This window comes from Rhinoderma darwinii, chromosome 1 (genome assembly GCF_050947455.1).
Source record: "Rhinoderma darwinii isolate aRhiDar2 chromosome 1, aRhiDar2.hap1, whole genome shotgun sequence".
NCBI classification, from domain to species: Eukaryota; Metazoa; Chordata; class Amphibia; order Anura; family Rhinodermatidae; genus Rhinoderma; species Rhinoderma darwinii.
Window position 1 is genome coordinate 245791254 of NC_134687.1, and position 26427 is coordinate 245817680.

At 41.6% G+C, this 26427-nt stretch overlaps 1 long non-coding RNA gene across 1 annotated transcript; it reads right to left on the bottom strand.

Moving 5' to 3' along the window:
- Positions 1 to 247: 247 nt before the first annotated feature.
- On the bottom strand, positions 248 to 26408 carry LOC142760226 (uncharacterized). The gene is made up of 2 exons (XR_012883267.1): positions 25587 to 26408; positions 248 to 485 (listed from the first exon to the last, which is right to left on the bottom strand). It is a non-coding gene; the product is annotated as an uncharacterized LOC142760226 (long non-coding RNA).
- Positions 26409 to 26427: the final 19 nt, after the last annotated feature.

Sequence of the window (26427 nt, forward strand, 5' to 3'; positions counted from 1 at the left end):
TAATAGTAAAGTTAACACATTATTTAAACCATATGGGAAACGGTGTAAAAGACACGATTAACAACTATGGAACTTTTTTTTTTTAACCTAAAATTGTATAAAATGTATTAAGTTCCATGCATGCCAAAATGGTACCAATAAAAACAACAACTCGTATTTCCTTTTCCCTGTTATTTCACACCGAATAGCCACCTCTGTAAATTGGAAACTGAGGGCATGCATGGAAGAAATGTACCAGACAGACATGTTGGTAGACATCCTTCCTCAGTGAAGTAGGAAGTACAACTCAACTTTTATTACACAAAGAGGTTACAAAAAAAATCTTCTCTGTAGGAAAGTGGGACGTGCTTAAGCCCTATTGGCTCTATTCAGCTGTGAGTTCATCTGTACACTCCTCTTGCATTCCAGGGGCGGTGTCTTACATAGGCGTGTTCCTTATGCAGACTCCATCTTGTTACATACATTCAAGTTCTTTGTGGAATATACTGATATATATAAATATGTATGTAAGGATAATATTTTTGCAAACAATATACATGCTAATGATCCCTGACAGTCCCGCAAAAAATAAGCCCACATACAGCTACATAGATAGAAAAATAAAAAAAGTTGTGGCTCTTGGAATGCAGCGATTGAAAAAGAAACCATTCTTTGTAATGATAATAATAAATAATATCCTTTATTTATATAGCACCAAAATATTGCGCAGCACTTTACAATTCAGAGGGAACACGTACGGACAATATCAGATATTACTTAGTGACAAAACTAATTTACAATTCAAACAAGAGGAGCGAGGACCCTACTCACAAGAGCTTATAATCTATTGTACCAACCCATAGAATAAATGTAACACGTTATTCATCCCACACGGTGAAGTCCATAAATTAAACTAAAGAAATAATGGCGGAATAACTGTTTTTTTCTATTCCCCCATAAAAAAAAATATAAAAAAGTTCAGAAATATGTTAAATGTCCCCAAAAATAGTGCCATTAAAAAATTACAGCTCATCCTGCTGCAAAACAAAAAAACCTTCATGCAGCTTTGTTAACAGTGAAATAAAAAAGTTGCACGGGATGAATCCTCCTCTGGCTTTCTATTGTTCCTAGATACATATCACACCTCTGACTTTGTTAAATGACACTATCTCTGGGAGATCCGATGCAGGTTAAACTCTGGCCCCCGTGTTGTAGGAGTCTCCCAGAGCTAGAATCTGTACTAACCTAGATGTCTCTGAGCCCTTTTCCTTGGGAAGAGGAACGAGGCAAGGTTGCTCTCTCCATTCCTATGTGTGCTCGCCATTGAGCCTCTAGCATTAGCCATCTGCCAATCCATATAAATCATCACTCTATGGGCTTATTTAGACAGACAATGAAATCATCCGCGTTTACGGACGTTTTTCTTTTTTTAACGGCCGTCACTCGGCTGCATGTATTTCTATGGGGCTATTCACACGGCCGTTGTTTTAACAGACCGTGTGAACGGCCCATGAAAAAATAGGACATTTCTTATTTTTGTCAGTTTTCACGGATCCCTCAATAGACTCAAGTCTATGAGGGTTCCGTGAAAATGGGTCCCAAACGGGTGCAAATCGGCCATGAAAAGCGGACGTTTTTCACGGCAGATTTGACACACGTTTGTCTGAATAAGAGCTAAGGTCCTTCTGCACCTGCCAATTTTGGCATAAAAACGAGCGTTGATCAACGAAACAGCTCATTGATCAACGCTTGTTTGCTCCTTTCAGAACCAGCTTTGATCAGTAATGTATGGGGAAGAGCGATCGTTACTACGATCGCTCATCTCCATGCATTTCCATCATGTCGGCAGAACATCTCCCTGTTTACTCAGGGAGATGTGCTGCCGACAACGATAATATTTTGTGCATCAGCCAATAATCATATGAACGCTTATTTGCCCGATCATTGGCCCGTGTAAAAAGGCCTTTAACCTGGAACCCAAATGAACAAACATTGAACAACTAAAAATATGGCAATATCTGCCACTGTGCTCCGAGGCCATATAAACTTGTTTAAAATTACTTACCGTCCAAAATGTCTATATATAATCCATACCTCACCCGTAATGATCCCCAAAAAATTATTCATCCTCTTTATCAAATGGGTAATAAATATATACAATACTTAATGATTGAGGACTTAACAGAAGTGGAGAATTCAATGGGGAGTGCTCATAATTTGATTCAAATAATATATTATACTCCTTTTAGGCTGAAAAAAAATTGGGGCCATTGCTTCTGACCCTTTCTTTAGGTGTCAAGCAGCGGATGGGACATTTCTCTGTTCTGAATTGAAGTTTACCTCGAACACGACCATTTAACTCCTTAGTGACCGCGGCATCTAAGTGGTTTACAGAGGAAGGGGGCTCCCTCTGTCACCCATCGGCGACCTGCAAACGCAATGGGTTGCCATGGCAGCTAGGGGCCTAACAAATGCCCCCAGGCCTGCCCTGGCTATATATCAATTAGGCCATGCCAGAGGCACATCCTAATAGATTGCCTGTCAGTGTAAAACTGTATACTAAGTACACCAAAGCATTATATAAGCAATCAATAGTTTGCATAGAAAAGTCCCCTAGTGAATAGATGAGAATGCGAAAAATCTTTGTGGATTATTTATATCCTCATTGCTCATTCTACCTCACCGTATTCATATTGATTCCTGGATGTGCTTAATAATCCTGCCGTCCTGAATGGTTTGAATTTACCTGTCCCTCTTAGGCTGTAACCTGTTATATGTACCTTGCCGATATATATTTTTGTATCTCCTTTAGCATATTTATGCTTATATTCATATATACCCATAATTACTCCTGGCCAGGTAGTTTTTAAACTGTTTTCCATCACTGTATATGTAATCTGTGGGAATTGTCTGTATTACTTTCTCCTTTTTTCCACGAATTAAACTAATTTTTTTTACCATATTTATAGATATATTTATTATTTATATATCAATGAATTTTCTTACCCAGATGAGTGCTTGTTTTGTCCTGGATAGTTTTTTGGTTTATTGTTTCTGCCCTGGCTATATACCGATTAGGCCATGCCAGAGGCACATCCTAATAGATTGCCTGTCAGTGTAAAACTGTATACTAAATACACCAAAGCATTATATAAGCAATCAATAGTTTGCATAGAAAAGTCCCCTAGTGAGACTAAAAAAAGAATGAATGTGAAAAAAAATTTGTATTGACAAAAGTCATGAAAGTAGAACAAAAAAAATAAAAAAATAAAACAAATGATTCAAAAATATTAGACTAGCAAGACAGCGACAATAAAGCACACAAATTGGTTAAAGAAGAATAAAAGTTCAAGTTTTGGGAATTGCCAAGTCAAAGTCCTGACCTTAATCCAATAGAAATGTTGTGGAAGGACCTGAAGTGAGCAGCTCATGGGCGGAAACCCACCTACATAACAGATTTGAATCTGTTTAGTACGGAGGAGCGGGCTAAAATTCCTCCAAGCCGGATGTGCAGGGCTCATCAACAAATACCGGAAACTTTTAGATACAGTTAATGCTGCACAAGGAGGTCAAACCAGATACTGAAGCAAAGTTTCACATAATTTTGCCACTCACAGATATGTGATAGTCACGAGGCGGGTCAGTGGACCCACTAGGCCGTACCGCCGTAGCGGGGAGGCAGCTGGCCAAACAACAGGAAGCCCCAGCAATACAATGTCTCGCACAAGGGTACCTGGGTAGTCCAGACAGTGGCCGCAGCTCTGGCACAGGTGCCGCAGGTTGAGCCAGACGTGGCGAGTTCCTCCGGACGTGGCAGATGACACAGGACGTGGCGAATTCCTCCGGACGTGGCAGATGACACAGGACATGGCGGAAGACACTGGACGTGGCAAACGACAGCAGGTGCAGTAGACACGACTCCAACACTGGTAGGCACAGGAACAAGAACAGTACGGGATACAGGAACAGGTAACAGGGCACGGGAAAACAACTGGAACGGGAAACACTAATGGACCATTTGCAAGACAGACTGGGATAAACTAACAACGCTCAGGCAAGGATTAGAAGGCCTGGGGCCTTCTTATAGACCAGGAGATCATGGCAGTTGATGATGACGATCTCCTTTGTGTGCGCGCTAGCCGTTTAAGGCCAGGCACGAGCGTGCTGGCGCACACCCTACAGGACACAGTAGAACGGAGTGGAAGTGAGCGCTGGCATCTCCTAGGAAGGAGATGGGGACCAGCGCTCACGGATCCATGGCTGCGGGCGTTGGGAGTTGAGTAAACCCGACGGGCCTTGGTCATGGACGCTACAGATATTGGATCATTTGCCTCAAAAAAGAAATGACCAAGTCTAATATTTTTGACTCATATGTTTGATTTGGGAATTGTGAGAAAATCTGATGTCGTTTTAGGTCAAATTTATGCAGAAATGTAGAAAATTCTCAAGGGTTTACAAACTTTCAAGCACCACTGTAAATGGTATTGCCATGATCATAATGACCCAAACAATAATGTTAACAGGTTATTTAAACCGCAAGATAAATGCCGTAAAAATGCCAGCAAAAAACAACGGCGGGATTGCTATTTTTTCCTTGCCCCCACCCACAACAAAGATAATAAAAGTTAATCAATAAGTCCTATGTACCCCAAAATGGTAGCAATTAACAGCTTTGTCGACATAAAAATAAAGTTACGGCCCTTGGAAACCGGCGATGCAAACACAAATTTTAGTTCAAAAGTATTTTTATAGCCGTGAATATTATCTCCGCATGGGCTGGGATGAGACTTCTGGACGCCAGTGTATGCGCTTAAGCCTTGACCTCCAGAAGGCCTTTGACGCTTTATCCTGGGAATATTTGTTATTTGTCCTTAACAAGATGGGGTTTGGAACTACCGTATTTTTCGGACAATAAGACGCAGTTTTTAGCAAGAATAAATCTTGCTAAAAAGTCCCTGCGTCTTATAGTCCGCAGTCAAGGGACCCGGCATCGCCGGGCGCCATGACCGCTTCATTACTTACCCCTTCCCGACCCATGACGTGGCGTCACATCATGGAGCTGGGGGGGTGATGTATGGAGCGGGCTCACGCGCTGAGCCCGCTTCATACACTGCAGGTGTCAGCTTCTGACACGCTGCTATAACGGCCAGAAACAGAAATTTCGCTGTTCCTGGCAGTTTAAAGGGCTTGTCCCATAAAACACATGTATCCCCTATCCACAGGATGGGGGATACATGTGTGATCGATAAGTAGAACGGGGACTGAAAGTTACCAAGAGCGCTGCGTGAGAAGATGTGATTCCGCGTTCTGTGTCCGGCAGCTTCATAGAGATCAATGGGATTCTGCTGCGCATGCGCGAGAGGCTCTCCATTGATCTCTATGGAGCTGCGGAACAAATAAGCCGGACACAGAACCCGGAAGTCCAGGCTTCTCATGTAGCGCTCTGGGTGATTTTCGGTCCCCTGTTCTCATCGCTGGGGGTCCCAGCAGTGGGACCCCCAGCGATCTCACATATAGCCTCTATCCTGTGGATAGGGGATAAATGTGTTTTATGGCAAACCCATTTAACTAGTTAAATGCCGTGGTCAATAGCGACCACAGCATTTATAGGGGTTTTTCTATGAAGGACATTTATGACATATCCACAGGATATGAAGAAAAGTAGAAGGTTTTGAAGCAGCACAAGTCCCGAGTCTGTTGCGGTGCACGCGGTCAAGCCAGGCAAACCCACTCCGGCATGATGCAAATTCCAAAACAAATAGTAGGACAACAGCACACGTCTCCAGATCTTCAAAGTGGTTTTATTGTCAAAACATCCACGTCAAACAGGTAACGTTTCGACCCATAGTGAGTGTAGGGTCTTTGTCAAGCCTAACATTATGTTTAAAAACATCATCTTAAATAGGTGAATACAAATAATTACATGGTACATTTCAACCAATGGAAATCGTGATCAGTGTCTCCCAGGTGAATTATACATTAATCTTAATGACATCCGTCAACTCGTTACATAATAGTAAAAATGTGTATAAAAAACGACATACAATGCATCTTCAACAACAGTTAATATAAATGCGTCAATCGTTGTTCTGGTAATAGAAAACGAAGAAGGGAAGTTCACCACACTCCAGATTCCAGCTCCGATCCTAGGAAGCTACTGCGCATGCTCTGCAATCAATGAATCGTCGAGGCACAATCGAAACAGGGAATTGACCACCAACTGAACAAATCGGCCTGAAATATAGAAGCCATAATATCCTCGTTCCTACATCTTGTGGCTCAATTATATTGACCACAACAATGTAATTATAGCAGTGTGATTTGTAAAAAACGCTGTGGGACATAATCTGTTGTGTTGTCAGGGACACCATCACTACGTAACAATAAGTCACATGTTTCAATAACTCCAATGGGTCAACGGAAAAAAGCAAAGGGGGGTTTATTAACCAACCCCTAACTATATGTATGGATCACTAAGTAGTTTAATCTTTACTCGTCCAATAAGTCATCTACTATGTTGAACCGCCTATATAAACTAGATCACAAAAAGTGATCAAAGATAGTTGCAGGGCACGCTCGTAATATGTGTCCGAAGAAAATCATCAGGCAGATATACAGCGTAATAAACACAAGACTTCTGATTGGCTACTGATCGTCTCCCATAGTATCACCCTTAAGGCCCATATGATCTCTTACATTTTTGCAAAGATCTAATAAGAACAGTCGCATTTATGACCACACATAGAAAATGGACCGAAAGAGAGGAAAAATTGTAGTCTTCATCCTGGTCGTATGTTCACTGGTGTGTGGTGAACGAACCTCCAAGAACGGCAATCTTCAACTGTAAAAAATATATATAAAAATGAGAGTATATATCGAAAATCACCCATGATGTGCAAAATATTAGATAAAAATGTTAAAAACAGCAATGCAATCTCAGAGTCCAGGTGTTATCTTATACTCTAGATTCTCTAGACTCTAGATACTCTAGACTCTGGGGTACAAGGCGTCAAGTTCAAAGATCCAACGCAATTCCTTTCTTTTTAATAACTTCTGTCTGTCCCCTCCCCTTCTGAGTTTTGGAACACAATCTATTATCCTAAATCTTAATTGATTTAACTGATTATTTTTTTCAATAAAATGTCTCAGTAATGGTAATTCAATCATTTTCTTCCTAATTGTACTCTTGTGTTTATTGATTCTCAATTTAATGGGCATAGTCGTTTCTCCTATATAGATTAATGAACAAGGACATGTTATCATATATACGACGAGATCCGAGTTACATGTAAACCTGTGTCTAATTGTAATGACAGGGATAGGGAAACAGACAAGTGAGCCCTAATCTACCCGCCACTCAGTCCCTGCCTACTTGCAACGACCCGCCCTAGGCGACGGGGTACAACTGGGCGACGGTCCCTACACTCAGTAAGTGCGCGACAGACAACCAGACAAGGAAACACAGAACAAAGGGAAACGGGGCAGTTGCCCACGGCAACACCGTGAGCAACAAGAGTAGTAAACGCGCCGAGTCAAACCAGGAGAGTACGAGGTACCAAACGCAGAGCAGAAGAGTAGTCAGTAAGCCAGGGTCAATACAAAGCAGGGACAAGTAGTTCAAGAAGCTGCAGCAGGGCCAGGAAACCAACAGAGAAGAATCACAATCAAGGAGGAACAGGAAAGGCAGGTATAAATAGACAGAGGGCGGGAGCTTGCTCCGTCTGGCCAGGCTGTGATAGGCTCTCCCACTCCTAAGCCTGCCATCCTGAGTGGTGGAAGATGGAGTCAGTCTCACAGACATAGAAGCAGGTGCAGACTGATTACCTATGGGCGTGGATACAGAAGCTGTGCCTGGCAGATCCTTAACACTAATATTAAAAACCTTCCCAGTGTAGGGGTGATGGAATTTATTACCCTTCAAGATATTTTTTGCAATTACAGCAATTTAAACACGGAAAATTTCCATTTTTAGAGGGGCAAAGTAACAATTGTGTATTTTTCTTTTTACTACCCACTTCCAATTTAACCAATGCGTCTCTGATATTCTTGGTCTTACAATAGGACATAATAGGTGGTGTACTCAATGTATCAATCTCATTGTGTCCCTTCGACACGATCGACCAATTCTTTCGCAGAATGTTACCTATGCGACCACTCAAGTTGCGAAAGGTTGAAATAAAGGGTATACGTTCAACCTGTTTATTCTTAGTTTTTGATTCCAATGGATTAAATGTCTAATCTATCCCTAAGTTTCTGCACTAGATTCCTAGGGTAACCTCTCTTCTTGAATTTATTGCACATCTGTGTCAAGCTAACCTGTTTCTGTGTTGTAACTGACACAATTCTATCAACTCGTAACAGTTGACTCCATGGTAGAGATTCTATCATGTGTCTGGGATGATTACTGTTATATAAAAGGAGATTATTCTTGTCTGTGGAGTTCACTAATAAATCCGTGGAGAACACTCCACCTTTCAATTGTACCAATGTATCCAGGAACTGCAGCTCCTGGTCAGAGCAAACCATCGTGAACTGCAGGGCCGGGATATGGCTATTCAACTCCAAAAGGATTTTTTTATATTAGACACGGGTTTACATGTAACTCGGATTTCGTCGTATATATGATAACATGTCCTTGTTCATTAATCTTTAGAGGAGAAACGACTATGCCCATTAACCCCTTCAGGACTGAGCCTGTTTTGGCCTTCAGCACGAAGCAGATTTTTCAAATCTGACATGTGTCACTTTATGTGGTAATAACTCCGGAATGCTTTTACCTATCCAAGTGATTCTGAGATTGTTTTCTCGTGACATATTGTACTTTATGTTAGGGAAAAAAATTTGGTCGATAAATTCAATATTTATTTGTAAAAAACACCAAGATTTAGAGAAAATTAGCATTTTTCTAAATTTAAATGTATTTGCTTGTAAGACAGATAATAATACCGCACAAAATAGTTACTAGTTTATATTTCCCATATGTCTACTTTATGTTTGCATCGTTTTTTGAACATTCTTTTATTTTTCTAGGACGTTACAAGGCTTAGAACTTTAGCAGCAATTTCTCATATTTTCAAGAAAATTTCAGGCGGCTATATTTTCATGGACCATTTAAGTTCTGAAGTGGCTGTGAGGGCCTTATATATTAGAAAGTCCCCATAAATCTCCCCATTTTGAAAACGGCACCCCTCAAAGTATTCAAAACAGCATTCAGAAAGTGTTTTAACCCTTTAGGCGTTTCACGGGAATTAAAGCAAAGTAGAGGTGAAATTTACACATTTCATTTTTTTTTTCGAAAATTCATTTGTAATAAATTTTTTCTGTACCACAGAAGGTTTTACCCAAGAAATCCAACTCAATATTTATTGCCCAGATTGTGCAGTTTTTAGAAATATCCCACATGTGGTCCTAGTGCGGTAATGAACTGAAACACAAGCCCCAGAAGCAAAGGAGCACCTAGTGGATTTTGGGGCCTCCTTTGTCTAGAATATATTTTAGACACCATGTCAGGTTTGAATAGGTCTTGTGGTACCAAAACAGTAAAGACCCCCCAAAAGTGACCCCATTTTGGAAACTATACCCCTCAAGGAATTTATCTATGGGTATAGTTAGCATTTTGAACCCACAGTTTTTTTGCTAAATTTATTTGAATTAGTATGTGAAGATGAAAATCTACTTTTTTTGTGAAAAAAACTTAGAAATGTTATATTTTTACAAGGAATAAAAGTAGAAAAACACCCCAACATATGTAAAGCAATTTCTTCCAATTATAGTAATACCCCATATGTGGTAATAAACTGCTGTTTGGACCAACAGCAGGCCTCAGAAGAGAAGGAGCACCATTTGGATTTTGGATTTCTGATTTTGCTGGAATAGTTTTCAGTGCCGTGTCGCGTTTGCAATGCACTGGAGGGATGGAAAAAGTGGAAACCCCCCAAAAGTGACCCCATTTTGGAAACTACACCCCTCAAGGAATTTTTCTAGGGGTAAAGTTAGCATTTTGACCCCACAGTTGTTTTGCTGAATTCATTGGAATTTTTATAAGGAATAAAAAAGAAAAAGCACTCCAACATTTGTTAAACAATTTCTCCTGATTAGGTAAATACCCCATATGTGGTAATAAACGGCTGTTTGGACCCACATCGGGGCTTAGAAGGGAAGGAGCGCTATTTGGCTTTTGGAACTCAAATTTAGCTGGAATAGTTTTTGGGTGTCATGTCGAATTTGCAAAGTAACCCCATTTGGGAAACTACACCACTTAAGGAATCTATCTAGGGGTATAGTGAGCATTTAGGCCCCACACGTCTTTTGCAGAATTTATTAGAATTAGGCCGAGAAAATTAATATCAACATTATTTCCACTAAAATTTTGAATTTTTTCAATTTCACAAAGGATAAAGGAGAAAATGCACCCCAACATTTGTAAAGCAATTTCTCCCGAGTACGGCTATACCTCACATGTGGTCATAAATGTTTTTTCATTGGAAAGTAATTAACCCTTTCCGAACTGATCCATGTTTTGCTTTTTCTTTTTCGTTTTTCCTCCCCGCTTTCCGAGAGCCACACCTTTTTTATTTTTCCGTCAATAGAGTGGTGTGAGGGCTTATTTTTTGCGGGACGAACTGTAGTTTTTATTTGTATCATTTTTGGGTTCATAAGACTTTTTGAGCACTTTTTATTAAATTTTTTGGTAGAGCGAAGGTGACCAAAAAACTGCGATTTTGCAGTTTCAAATTCTTTATTTTTCACGGCGTTCACCGTGCGAGTTCAATAATGGTATATTGTAATAGCTTGGACTTTTACGGACGCAGCGATACCAATTTTGTGTATTTTTTTTAAATTATTTTAGAGAAAAAATGTGAAAAGGGTTTATTTTTGGACTTTAAATGTTTATTTAATTTTTTCCACTAATAATAACTATTTACTTTTGTTTTTACATATTTTATTAGTCCCCCTAGGAGACTTGAACCAGCAATCGTTAGATCACTGGTAGAATACACTGCAATACTAATGTATTGCAGTATATTGTAATTTTTACAGGCTCCTGTAACAGCGTGATCGCTGTTTCTGTCCGTTAGTCCCGGGTATCAGCTGTAATACACAGCTGACACCCGCAGCGTATGGCACGGGCTCAGTGAGTGAGACACTCCATATATCACCCCCCACACACCACGACATGCTATTAAGTCATGGTGCGCGAAGGGTTTAATGCGCAAATTACAATTTTCCACTGATGTGCCATTTTAGTGCACTATATGTTGTGCCCAGTTTGTGACACAAATACCTCATAAAATATTAACCGGGTTCTCCCGGGTATGGCGATGCCATATCGGTGGACGTAAACGGCTGTTTAGGCACGCTGTAGGGCTCAGAAGGGAGGGAGCGGCATTTGGCTTTTGGAGCACAGATTTAGCTTGGTAGTAGTTCTGTTTGGCGTTTTGCTGGTATTTCAGTTTATAATGTGGGGGCATATGTAGGCTGAGCAGAGTACATCAGGGCATAATAAGAGGGTATAATAATGGGGTAAATAAATAATAATCCGCAGATATGTGGCCAGTGTCGCACTTATAAATGGCACCCGATCCTATCCGCTTTTGGAACGCTCTGCACATTTTGCATCGCCATAATCTGGGAGCCGGAACTTTTTTATTTTTCCACCACCGGAGCCGTGTGAGGTTTTATTTGTTGCGGGACAATCTGTTATTTTCATTGGTACCATTTTGGGGTACATGCGATTTTGTTGATCACTTTTTATTCCATTCTTCGGCAAGCCAGGTGACCAAAAACCATCAATTCGGACAATGATTTTTATTTATTTTTTACGGCGTTTACCCTGGGCTATAAATGACCATTATATTTTATTCTGCGGGTTGGTACGATTACAGCGATACCATATGTATATAGGTTTTTTTTATGTTTTGCAGCGTTTGCGCAATAAAATCACTTATTTAGAAAATAAATAATTTTTTGTGTCACCATATTCTGAGAGCGATAACTTTTTTATTTTTCAGCCAAAAAAGCTGTTTAAGGGCTTGTTCTTTGCGGGACGGGTTGTAGTTTGTATCGGTACTATTTGGCGTACATGCGACTTTTTGATCACTTTTTGTTGTATATTTTGGGAGGGGTGGTAACCAAAAAATAGTGATTCTGGCATAGTTTTTCGGTTATTTTTTTTGCGGTGTTCACCGTGCGGGAAAAAAAATATTATAGTTTTATAGTTGGGGTCGTTACGAATGCGGTGATACCCAATATGTGTACTTTTCTTTTACGTGTTCATTTTTTTCCTTTTAATAAAAAAAGACTTATTATAGGAAAAAAAAGCAGTTCTTGTTTATGTCACTTATAACTTTTATTTTTACACTTTTTTTAAAACATTTTTATTCTTTTTTTTACTTTTTTCACTTGTCCCACTAGGGGACACTTAGACTTGCAGCTTTGATCGCTGCTAGAGTACATTACACTACCTACATAGTGTAATGTATTCTAACTGTCATTGTGACGTAACAGTCACACTGACAGGAAGCCTACGACGAACAGCCTCCGGCTGGTCCTCATAGGCTTCTGTACATGGCAGCCCGGAAGCCATTGTCTGGCGTCCGGTTGCCATGGGTACCATCGCCAGCCCCCGTGATTTCACGTGGGGGCTGCCGATCGGCGCTAAAATCCTTCAATGTGGCGATCGGAATCGACCGCCGCATCGAAGGGGTTAACTGCCGAAATCAGCGGCGATGGGCCGCTGGTCGGCAATGGGGAATGCAGGGCAGACACCCTGCACAGTTAACCGCGGCTGCGGTGAAGCGCCATGCGGCGGTTAACTGTCAAAGCACAGACGTAACTGCACGTCAAGGTGCGCAAACTTACTGCACACATTGACGTGCAGTTACGTCAAGGTGCGGGAAGGGATTAAATTGAGAATCAATAAACACAAGAGTACAATTAGGAAGAAAATGATTGAATTACCATTACTGAGACATTTTATTGAAAAAAATAATCAGTTAAATCAATTAAGATTTAGGATAATAGATTGTGTTCCAAAACTCAGAAGGGGAGGGGACAGACAGAAGTTATTAAAAAGAAAGGAATTGCGTTGGATCTTTGAACTTGACGCCTTGTACCCCAGAGGTCTGAATCTAGAGTATAAGATAACACCTGGACTCTGAGATTGCATTGCTGTTTTTAACATTTTTATCTAATATTTTGCACATCATGGGTGATTTTCGATATATACTCTCATTTTTATATATATTTTTTACAGTTGAAGATTGCCGTTCTTGGAGGTTCGTTCACCACACACCAGTGAACATACGACCAGGATGAAGACTACAATTTTTCCTCTCTTTCGGTCCATTTTCTATGTGTGGTCATAAATGCGACTGTTCTTATTAGATCTTTGCAAAAATGTAAGAGATCATATGGGCCTTAAGGGTGATACTATGGGAGACGATCAGTAGCCAATCAGAAGTCTTGTGTTTATTACGCTGTATATCTGCCTGATGATTTTCTTCGGACACATATTACGAGCGTGCCCTGCAACTATCTTTGATCACTTTTTGTGATCTAGTTTATATAGGTAGTTCAACATAGTAGATGACTTATTGGACGAGTAAAGATTAAACTACTTAGTGATCCATACATATAGTTAGGGGTTGGTTAATAAACCCCCCTTCCCTTTTTTCCATTGACCCATTGGATGTTTTCAAACATGTGACTTATTACGTAGTGATGGCGTCCCTGACAACACAACAGATTATGTCCCACAGCATTTTTTTACAAATCACACTGCTATAATTACATTGTTGCGGTCAATATAATTGAGCCACAAGATGTAGGACCGAGGATATTATGGCTTCTATATTTCATGCCGATTTGTTCAGTTGGTGGTCAATTCCCTGTTTCGATTGTGCCTCGACGATTCATTGATTGCAGAGCATGCGCAGTAGCTTCCTAGGATCGGAGCTGGAATCTGGAGTGTGGTGAACTTCCCTTCTTCGTTTTCTATTACCAGAACAACGATTGACGAATTTATATTAACTGTCGTTGAAGATGCATTGTATGTCGTTTTTTATACACATTTTTACTATTATGTAACGAGTTGACGGATGTCATTAAGATTAATGTATAATTCACCTGGGAGACACTGATCACGATTTCCATTGGTTGAAATGTACCATGTAATTATTTGTATTCACCTATTTAAGATGATGTTTTTAGACATAATGTTAGGCTTGACAAAGACCCTACACTCACTATGGGTCGAAACGTTGCCTGTTTGACGTGGATGTTTTGACAATAAAACCACTTTGAAGATCTGGAGACGTGTGCTGTTGTCCTACTATTTGTTTTGGAATATCCACAGGATATGTCATAAATGTCAGATAGATGCAGGTCCCACATCTGGGACCCGCACCTATCTCTAGAACGGGGCCTCCTAAACCCCGTTCTAGCTTTCTGTGCTCTCCCTGCCACTTGATTACATGTGGAGTTACTGAAACAGCGTAACTCGCTGAGCTACGCTGTTTCCGTAACTTCCATAGAACTGAACAGTAGAACTGAACAGTAGTTAAGAAAACAGCGTAGCACGCATACTACGCTGCTTCCGTAACTGCCATTCACTACTATGGGAGTTAGGGAAACAGCGTAGTTACGCTTTTTCAGTGACTCCACATGTAACCAAGTGGCCGCTGGTTCAAGTCCCCTAGGGTAACTAATAAAATGTGATAAATATTAAAAGTTAAAAAAAAAAAAACTTTTCCCATTTTTTCCCCAAGCACAATGTAAAAAATAAAATAATCTGGTATCGCTGCGTCTGTAAAAGTCTGATCTATGATCTATTACACTATACCATTATTTAACTCGCACAGTGAGTTTAAAAATTTAAAACATCAAAATAGTGTTTTGGCCACCTTAGTGCTTAAAATATGAAAGAAAAAAGTGATCAAAAAAATCGTATGTACCAAAAAATGGTGCCAATAAAACTACAGCTCGTCCCGCAAAAAATAAGCACTCACTCCGATCAATCGATGAAAAAAATATAAAAAAAATGTAGCTCTCAGAATGTGGTGAAACAGAATAAATAATTTTTTAACAAATAATTTTTTTCCTATTTTCTTTTGTCTAAAACCGGGCTGCGTCTTATGGACAGGTGCGTCTTATAGTCCGAAAAATACGGTAGTTGTCTTTCTATTCTTACCGAATTGTACAGCCAACCCACAGCACAAATTTATTCTAGGGGCTATTTGTCTGACTCTCTCCCCATACAGCGAGGAACCCGCCAGGGATGTCCCCAGCCTTATTTGCATCGGCTATTGAGCCACTGGCCAATCTGGATTAGGAGTAACCCTGATATCAGAGGCATGGAGGTGGAGGTCGAACATAAATGTGCGCTATATGCAGATGATATACTACTGTTTGTGTCAGCCCCCCTCACCTCCCTGCCGAATCTTTTTCATATCCTGGACAGATATGGCTCATTGTCTGACATTAGGGTTAACAACACTAAATCAGTAGCTATAAATCTCTTTCACGGCGCGGTGTGGACCCACTGGGCCGTACCGCGTAGCGGGATAGCAGCTGGCCAAACAGGTACAATGCAATATCTATAGTCCAGAAAGGGTACCTGAGGCAATGTAGACAGTAGCGGTAGATTCAGGCTAAGATGAGGCTCCGACAGTAGACAGACACCCGTCGGGGTGTAACACAATAGATGCAGTGGAGGACACAACACGACTTCAACTCTTGAAGGCACAGAGGCACGGTAGCACAGGATACACGGTACAGGCAGAAGGTATGGGTAACACTGGGAACTGGAAAACACTAGGAGTGCAATGACAAACTTTAGGTAACACAACAATGCACAGGCAAGGATAGAGAGGGCAGAGCCCCTTTTATAGTCCAGCAACATTCTGGGCTAATTGCAGAGATTCTGCAACTGTGCGTGCACTGGCCCTTTAATGACGTGCGCGCGCCCTGTGGAAGACAGTGTCCGGACCAGGAAGTGAGTGCCGGCGTCCCTCAGGAGGGAGATGCCGCCGGGAACTCACTCGTCCATGGCCGCGGCCTTCAGAGGGTAAGTCAGGACGCCGGTCCGCGGCCATAGACGTTACAATCTCACCATCCCAGACAACGTAGTTAAGCTCCTGCAATTGAGCTTTGATTTTCAATGGGACAACCGCCACCTGACATACTTAGGCATCAAATTAACACCCTCCATAGACTCCCTATACAGAGAAAATTTCCCTCCACTCTTTAAACAAATAGCTGCAGATCTCCAAACTTGTTCCCATTATCATCTTTTGTGGTTTGGTCGCATTGCCTCTGTCAAAATGACACTTTAACCTCGACTTCTATACCTCTTTCGCACTATCCCTATATTGGTACCAGCAAAATCGCTCAGAGATACCCAAAAGCTTATTATGAAGTTTATATGGGGTACCAGACGTCGGCTGTTACAGAAGCGCACTTTATTTGCACCTAAATCTGCAGGGGGCCCAAGGGTCCCTGGCAGCACACATTATTATCACGCAGTCCGATTGACACCATTTTCTGATGTTTTTGTAAGGACATACTACCCACAATGGGTGCAGTTACAGGTGGCGGCATGCTCTCATGTCCCCTTGGAAACACTATTGTGATCAGCTCTTTCAGACCGACCTTCGAACCTCTCCTCTGTGCTTTACCAGATGCTACAGTTATGGGATGCTCTCTTACGAAAGTTTAATGTTAAATCTTCTCACAATCCACTTATGACTATTACTTGTAACCCTGCCTTTCCCCTAGGTATATGCAGATCTGATTTCCGATGGTGGACTAACAAGGGCTCCCCTATTCCAGAAGTAAGATCTCTCCTATTTATTCAGACTTCATTACCACAAGGATAAGCTTCCCTATACGACCCGCTGGGAAGGAGACCCGGGTTCTGAAATTGACTTGGCACAATGGAGAGAAATGGCATATGTGACCTATAAGCCATCTATTAATAATTCCTTGCTGGAGGCAGGGTATAAGGTTCTGATAAGTTGGTATATGGTCCCAACCCGTATATCTCACATTTACCTTTCAGCAGACCCCCATTGCTTTTGGCAGTACAGAGCAGAAGACACACTACTACATACCTTATGGGAATGCCCAATAGCTGACTATTTCTGGGGACAGATATACCAACTCATACGAACCGTCACTCAGGTCACACCTCCTAGGGATGTTACCACGGCCCTGCTATGTGGTCCTATCCCATCCGTTAGAACACACACCCGTAAACTTATTCAGTACATATTCCTAGACACTAAAATTACCATTGCCAGGATTTGGCATTCACCCACTCTATCTATAGAACAACTGATTGCCAAAGTCTCATGGATAATGGTCAATCACCACCTCTCATATTTTGTCCGATACTCTAGATAGGTTTGAGAAGATCTGGAGTCCCTGGAAGACTCACACACCTACCTGACTGGATAGAAACGGAGAATGCCCCCATTCTTCCTTCCCTCAATTCTTCTCTTTTACTTTTGTTCTCTCTCTTTCCCGTTTGTCCTGTTGGCGTGTTTTTCCTTTTATTTTTTTTCTCCTTTTCTTTTATGGGTACTTAATGTACCACCTTATAGGATATGAGGTCTTCTAGAATTACCTATATACGATAGTGACTCATACTTAAGTCTCCTCTTGTTATGCACAATAATTGACATCATAGGCTTTCTACTACATGATTTAGGATACTAGGGTATGTTGGCCTTTCTCTTTTGTTTTATTGTATATGTGGCCTTAAAGGCCTAATTATTGTTACTCAATAATATAATGTTCAATAAAAATCTATTGAAACCAAAAGTGTTTTTATTACGCAACATAATAAAACATAAAAATCCTATACCTATGTGGCATTGCAGTAAAACATACCGACGCATAGAATAAAGGTAACATGTTATCTACGCCGCACCGTAAACAGCCTAAACTTAAAACACATAGAACAATGGGAGAATTGTTATTTTTATATATTTATTAAAAAGTTAATAAAAGTTTATAAAATAAATTATATGTACCCCAAAATTGTAAAATACAAGTCATCCCGCAAAAAACAAGTCCTCACAGTTACAGCAACGAAAAATATAAAAAAAGTTATGGCTCTTTGAATACGACTATGGAAAAACAAAAAAACATTGCTTGGTCATTAACCCCTAGTTTTGGCCTTAAAGGGAATGTGTCGCGAATTAGGCCTTTTTTTTTTAAATTAAGTTACTTATTTCTATTAGATTTTTACGTTTTTTGCTTTATTTTTTTTTTCTTCCACATGGTGGAAAGTATTAAAAATTAAATAATCATTTGACATGTTTTCCTGTGTTGGCTCCCTCTGAGCACTTCCCAGAATTACAGCAAGGTGAATAAGGCAAAGCAACCTGACTCACAGCTGCCGTAAATGTGGGAGGGAATCTCAGCCCCCCCCTCCTACAAGCCAGGAAAAGGTGTCTTCAAATTGCTAAGCAGTGTCCGGCTGCCATTTTGGGTGTGATTCTGCAGCTGGCAGAAGCTATAGGACACACCAAAAGGCTAAGGGTATGTTCACACGCTTACTAAACAAAGGGAAAACAGCTCCTGATTTTCAGCCATATTTTAATCAAACTCGCGTTTTTGGCGTCGTTTTTTACAGCCGTTTTTGGAGCAGTTTTTCTATAGAGTCAATGAAAAACGGCTCCAAAAACGTCCCAAGAAGTGATATGCACTTCTTTTTGGCGGGCGTCTTTTTACGTGCTGTTTTCGGAAAACGGCCATGTAAAAAACGCCCCGTCGGAACAGAACGCCGTATTTCCCATTGAAAGAGGGCAGATGTTTGTAGGCGTTCTGCTTCCGATTTTTCAGACTTTTTCATGACGTTTACGGCCCGAAAAATGACTGAAAACAATGCGTGTGAACATACCCTTAGAATGATGAAAATAAAGTGAATTACTTTTCAGTTGACAGGTTCACACGGCGTGTATTTAACACGTTTATTTTGCGCATTTTACGTGACAAAAACCACACAAAAAAACGCTTGCTTGCGCTTTTTATTTACATAATTGGTAAAGTGCTCTGCTAGAACATGCAAAGCACTTTTTACACAAGCGGTTTTAAAAAAAACTATTGGGTCAATGGGAAATCGAGCCGTTAGTTTTTTACGCAATCGTTTTTAAAAAACGTGTTGCATAAAAAAGAACAGTGGGTGGGGTTGTGTGTGGCGTAGTTGCATGTTTAGGGGGAATTGTGGGTGTATGGGGGGGTGCTTGCCGCTGATTCTTCAAAACAGCTGATAAGCGGCTATGAAGGATCAGCGGCGCCCTGTGCATACGCCACATGTGCTACACAGACAAACACAGCTCTGTACACAGACACACACACTCAGTTCTGCTACAGACACACACACTCAGCTCTGCTACACAGACACACACACACACACTCAGCTTTGCTACACAGACACATACACTCAGCTTTGCTACAGACACACACACAGCTCTGCTACACACACACAGCTATGCTACACAGACACACTCAGCTCTGCTACACAGACACACTCAGCTCTGCTACACAGACACACTCAGCTCTGCTACACAGACACACACACTTAGCTCTGCTACACAGACACACACACTTAGCTCTGCTACACAGACACACACACTTAGCTCTGCTACACAGACACACTCAGCTCTGCTACACAGACACACAGCTCTGATACACAGACACACATTCAGCTCTGCTACAGACACACTCAGCTCTGCTACACACTCAGCTCTGCCACACAGACACACTCAGCTCTGGTACACAGACACTCAGCTCTGGTACACAGACACTCAGCTCTGGTACACAGACACTCAGCTCTGCTACACAGACACACACTCAACTACACAGACACACACACACTCAGGTCTGCTACACAGACACACACACACACTCAGCTACACAGACACACACACTCAGCTCTGCTACAGACACACACTCAGCTCTGCTACACAGACACACACACACTCAGCTCTGCTACACAGACACACACACATACACTCAGCTCTGCTACACAGACACACACACTTAGCTCTGCTACACAGACACACACACTCAGCTCTGCTACATCTGACAAGCTTAGGTCCGCACACCGTCCACACTGACAATGCATCTAGCAAAAGGGGGGGGCCCGTCGGGGTTCACGAGAGCGGGGGTCTGTGAGAGAGAGGGACAGAGACACACACCTTACCTGCAGTGCAGCTGGTCCAAATAATGGCGCCTGCTATCTTCCTACAAACAGCTTCTCTTCTGTGTGACTCTGACCTGCGTCTGCGCAGTACAGAGCCAGATAGAAGAGGTAATGGGCGGGAGCCGTTCATTGTGCCCCATGCATTGTAGCTGCCGTATTCCATCTCTGTATGTGTCGTTAATCGACACATACAGAGATTAAAAAAAAATGGCAGCTCCCATAGACAAGTAAGAGTATGAATTAAAAAGTAGAAAGTGACAACACAAATAAATAAAATTTTTGTTTACATTATATTAAAAGCAATATAATAAAAAAAATTAAAAAATCATGACACCTTCCCTTTAAGGCTCAGAGCCCATTTTTCAAATCTGACATATTTCACATTATGTGGTAATAACTTCGGAATGCTTAAACCTATCCAGCGATTCTGAGATTGTTTTCTCGTGACATGTTGTGCTTTATGTTTGTTAAGGATCTGCCAGGCACATAGGTAATCAGTCTGCACCTGCTTCTATGTCTGTGAGACTGACTCCATCTTCCACTCCTAAGCCTGCCATCCTGAGTGGTGGGAGAGCCTATCACAGCCTGGCCAGACGGAGCTAGCTCCCGCCCTCTGTCTATTTATACCTGCCTTTCCTGTTCCTCCTTGCTTGTGATTCTTCTCGTGTTGTTTCCTGGCCCTGCTGCAGCTTCTTGAACCATTTGACCCTGCTTCATATTGACCCTGGCTTACTGACTACTCTCCTGCTCTGCGTTTGGTACCTCGTACACTCCTGGTTTGACTCGGCTTGTTCACTACTCTCCTGCTCTGCGTTTGGTACCTCGTACACTCCTGGTTTTACTCGGCTCGTTCACTACTCTTGTTGCTCACGGTGTTGCCGTGGGCAACTGCCCCTTTTCCCTTGCTTCGGTGTACCCTTGTCTGTTGGGCACTTATTGAGCGTAGGGACCGTCGCCCAGTTGTACCCCGTCGCCTAGGGCGGGTCGTTGCAAGTAGGCAGGGACTGAGTGGCGGGTAGATTAGGGCTCACTTGTTTGTTTCCTTACCCCCATCATTACAATGTTAGTGAAAAAATGTGGTCGATAATTTCAGTATTTCTGAAAAACACCAAGATTTAGGAAAAATTTGCATAAATGTGCATTTTTCTAAATTTAAACGTATCTGCTTGTAAAACAGATAGTAATACCACACAAAATAGTTACTAGTTAAAGAGGCTCTGTCACCAGATTTTGCAACCCCTATCTGCTATTGCAGCAGATCGGCGCTGCAATGTAGATTACAGTAACGTTTTTATTTTTAAAAAACGAGCATTTTTGGCCAAGTTATGACCATTTTCGTATTTATGCAAATGAGGCTTGTAAAAGTACAACTGGGCGTGTTGAAAAGTAAAAGTACAACTGGGCGTGTATTATGTGCGTACATCGGGGCGTGTTTACTACTTTTACTAGCTGGGCGTTGTGTATAGAAGTATCATCCACTTCTCTTCACAACGCCCAGCTTCTGGCAGTGCAGACACAGCCGTGTTCTCCAGAGATCACGCTGTGTCGTCACTCACAGGTCCTGCATCGTGTCAGACGAGCAAGGACACATCGACACCAGAGGCTACAGATGATTCTGCAGCAGCATCGGTGTTTGCAGGTAAGTCGATGTAGCTACTTACCTGAAAATGCTGATGCTGCTGCAGAATCAACTGTAGCCTCTGGTGCCGACACGATGCAGGACCTGTGAGTGACGTCACAGATCTGCACTGCCAGAAGCTGGGCGTTCTGAAGAGAAGTGGATGATACTTATCAGAAAGCCCAGCTAGTAAAAGTAGTAAACACGCCCCGATGTACGCACATAATACACGCCCAGTTGTACTTTTACTTTTCAACACGCCCAGTTGTACTTTTGCAAGCCTCATTTGCATAAATACGAAAATGGTCATAACTTGGCCAAAAATGCTCGTTTTTTAAAAATAAAAACGTTACTGTAATCTACATTGCAGCGCCTATCTGCTGCAATAGCAGATAGGGGTTGCAAAATCTGGTGACAGAGCCTCTTTAACATTTCCCATAGGTCTACTTTATGTTTGCATCGTTTTTTTAACGTCCTTTTTAACGTACTTAGCAGGTAAGTCGATGTAGCTACTTACCTGCAAACGCTGATGCTGCTGCAGAATCAACTGTAGCCTCTGGTGCCGATGTGGCCGACACGATGCAGGACCTGTGAGTGACGTCACAGATCTGCACTGCCAGAAGCTGGGCGTTCTGAAGAGAAGTGGATGATACTTCTCATCAGAACGCCCAGCTAGTAAAAGTATTAAAAGCGCCCCGATGTACACACATAATACACGCCCACTTGGACTTTTGCAAGCCTCATTTGCATAACTACAAAAATGGTCATAACTTGGCCAAAAATGCTCGTTTTTTAAAAATAAAAACGTTACTGTAATCTACATTGCAGCGCCTATCTGTTGCAATAGCAGATAGGGGTTGCAAAATCTGGTGACAGAGCTTCTTTAAGTAGTGCAAAATTTCTTCAAGTGCTTTATGGCATGTATACAACATCTTTGGTTACACCGTCACTAGAGGCCTCCTTTTTATTAGGCACCATGTCCGATTTGAAGAGGTCTTGTGGTGCCAAAACAGTGGAAACGCCCCCAAAAGTGACCCTATTTGGCAAACTACACCCCTCAAGGAACTTATCGAGAGGTATAGTGGGCATTTAGACCCCACAGGTATTTTTGCTGCATTGTGTGTAATTACGCTGTGCAATTGAAAATCCAATTTTTCCGATAAAAGGTATAAATTTTTAATTTTGACAAGGGATAAAGGAGAAAAAGCACCCGGACATATGGAAAGCAATTTCTCCCGATTACGGCAATACCCCATATGTGGTCATACACTGCTGGTTGGAGAAACGGCAGAGCTCAGGACGGCAGGAGTGCTATTTGGCATGTAGATTTTGCTGGATTGTTTTCTGGGCGCCATGTCGCATTTGCAGAGCTTCTGAGGTACCAGTACAGGGGAAACCCCTTAAAAGTGAACCAATTTTGGAAACTAGACCCCTTGAGGAATTCATTGTAGTTTTCATGGGGTGCATGCGACTTTTTGATAAGTTTTTATTCTATTTTTTAAGAGGCGTGGGGACTAAAAAAACAGTAACTCTACTATTGATTTTTTTTTTCTTACAGTGTTCACCGTGCGCTATAAATGACACATTCAGGTTATTCTGCGGGGCGATACGATTACAGCGATACCATATGTTTATAGTTTATTTCATGTCTTATGACGTTTCCATAATAAAATACTTTTTATAAAAAATCATTTACTTTTTGTGTTACCTTATTCTAAGAGCCATAACGGTTTTATTTTTCCATCAAGAAAGCCGTGCGAGGACGTGTTTTTTGCGTAACGAACTGTAGTTTCGATCAGCACCATTTTTATGTACATGTGACTTTTTGATCTCTTTTCATTCCATTTTTTGGAAGTTGAAGTGACCAAAAAATTGTGATTCTGATATGGTTTATTATTTTCTTTTATGGCGTTCACCGTGCGGGATAAATAACTAAATACTTTTGTCGTTCAGGCCGTTACAGACACGGCGATACCAATTATGTATAGTTTGTTTATTTTTTTTAATAATAAAGGACTAATAAGGGAGAGTAGGATTATTAATTTTAAACTTTTCTTTTTTTATTTTTACTTTTTTATTTTGTCCCTCTAGGGGACTTGAAGACAGGAGGCCATGATCGCAATTCTAATACACTGCACTACATGCGTAGTGCAGCGTATTAGAGCTGACATCTAGCATAGTGGGTCCTGACATTGTCAGGACCCTCTAGGCTTTCGTAGATGGCATAGCTGGAGGCCATTGTTAGGCCTGTGGTTGCCATAGTAACCATTGCCGCCTGCTATCATGTAGTGAGCCGTCGATGGTGGTTTAACCCCTAAGAAGCCGCAATCGCTATTGAACGCGGCTTCTAAGGGGTTAATCAGCGGGTACACTGCGATCGATCCCCGCTGAAGGAGCTGCGGAAACTGCTTTACGAGACAGCAGTTGTCAGAGCTATGTGTCGGGAGGACTGCCCAAATGGGCATTCCTCCCGCGACGTACTATTCCGGTGCTGAGCGCGAACGATGTGCTTACCATGACGGAATAGTACGTCAAAGAGCGGGAAGGGGTTAAGGCCTAAAATAGGTGGTCACTAAGAGGTCACTTATGAACATACTTTGCAATTTGAAACATATAACAATGATTCCAGGTAATTAGGTTCCATACCCTGGGTAACGAGCGAATACACGGTTAGGCCTCATGCACACTACCGTAATGGTTTTTTACTGTCAGTACGAACTGTCACCCCTGACAGTACTAATTCATGCAACCAGCACTTCTTGGGAATGGGAGAGACCACGCTTATTTCGCTGCAGTTTGCAAAAAAATATTATTAGAGCGTTTTAGGTTTTAACTGATGTTTCCCTTTAATCTTGAAAAAATATTTTTTTTCCCAAAACCATAAAAAACAAAAAAAAACGTGGTGTGAAAGGAGCCTAATCACAAGACTGTGTTGCCTGAATGCTCATGCCCACGACCATGCCCGTAATCACGGTTGGCTGCGGACAGTCACCGGGCACATTTGCGGGCCTTGCTCCCTTTATAAAGTATGGGAGCATGGTCCATAAAATAAAAAAATAGGACATATCCTATTTTTTACGGAAGCCTTCTATGGCCCGGACGCTTTCCTGTACATATACGGGAACGTGTCCGTCGGCCATGAAAATTAATAGGTCCATAATTACGGTTAAAATCTAGTCGTGTGCATGGGGCCTAAGGCTACATTCACACGAACGTGGCCAACCTCGGATGTGAAAAACTGCAGTTTTTTACATCTGAGGTACACCCATGTGGGACACATTATCACGCTTCCCCTATAGACTAGAATCTATGAAGTGATGCGTGAAAACGCAAGAAAATAGGACGTCCTATTTTTTTCACAGACCCTTCACAAGCTCCCTTGAAACAACGGTCGTGTGAACGGCCCAATTGAAATACATAAATCCGTGTGACGGCCATTGTTTTACACGCTTGTCTGAATGAGCCCGAAGTCCTAACAACTGTCCCTGATTGTTCTAAACTAGTGCACAGCAGACTCTCCACGCCAGAACCACATAATACCTACCCAATGGTACCAACTAGAAGATATTCCACATTGTATTGCCCGTGTAGTGGACATACTAGTAGTACCAGCAGATTTATGATATCCACTCGGAACTGCCCAAACCATTGCTGCCAACACACAATATTAGCCAGAAGTTGTGCAAGCTAAATAGCAGTGCCCACATACGTCACTAATGCCAGTATAAAAGCTCCAGACACAGCAGAAATAGACTTGCACCAATACAAAATGGATACGGTATGCTTCAGTGTACAGAAAAGTTGCAGGTCCTAGAAGACGGCCATTTTCAAGATGGAGGTTTGGTTTTTTTAGAGCAAAAGAACCACCTCACGCATTTGTGTCCTCCTTGTTCCTGCACTATTGTCTACTCCACTGACAGGAACGTACGGGTGAGCAGACACCTGAATGAAGCCTACTGTTTCGGTGCCAACCATCCGTAAATTCCCGGACAGTCCGCAAAAAAAAGTAATTGATGCGAAGTTGGAGGAACTTGTGCCAATTATTAGTATTGTAATCGTCATTGTTTTAGATGTGATAATTCTTATATTTCATATTAGTACTCTAAGCTATAGACATATAATCTTTACGATTCATTATGGTTTTACAAATTGTCCGTAAAAAAATATTTACGGTCCATAAATTTTGGATAAAACATCCAGAAAAAAAAAAAAAGAAGTTGGCAACCCTGCTCTGCAGTCAGAGCTGAACATTGTCAAGACAGACCTGTGGTAGGTAGTATGGCATAGTGCCAGGGATGCCTCACTGAATCCCAGACTCGTTTGTCAGGCCATTCCAGGGCCCACTGTGGCCACCCGGAGTATAGAACACGGAATAAAAAAAAATACGGACACCTTTACAGCAAACTGAAAAACAGTTGCAATGTTTGGCTATTTAACCTCCATCAGCCGCAATTCACTTCACAGTTGGTAAAGAACAGATTCCACACAGAATGACTCCTGCCGTAAACCAATAACCTCTCAGGATAAGAAATCACTTCTATGAGGGAAAAAGGTGGGAGGAGTGTAAGAGACCGGAATGTGGGGCTGAAACCTACAATCACTATGGAAACGACAGAGC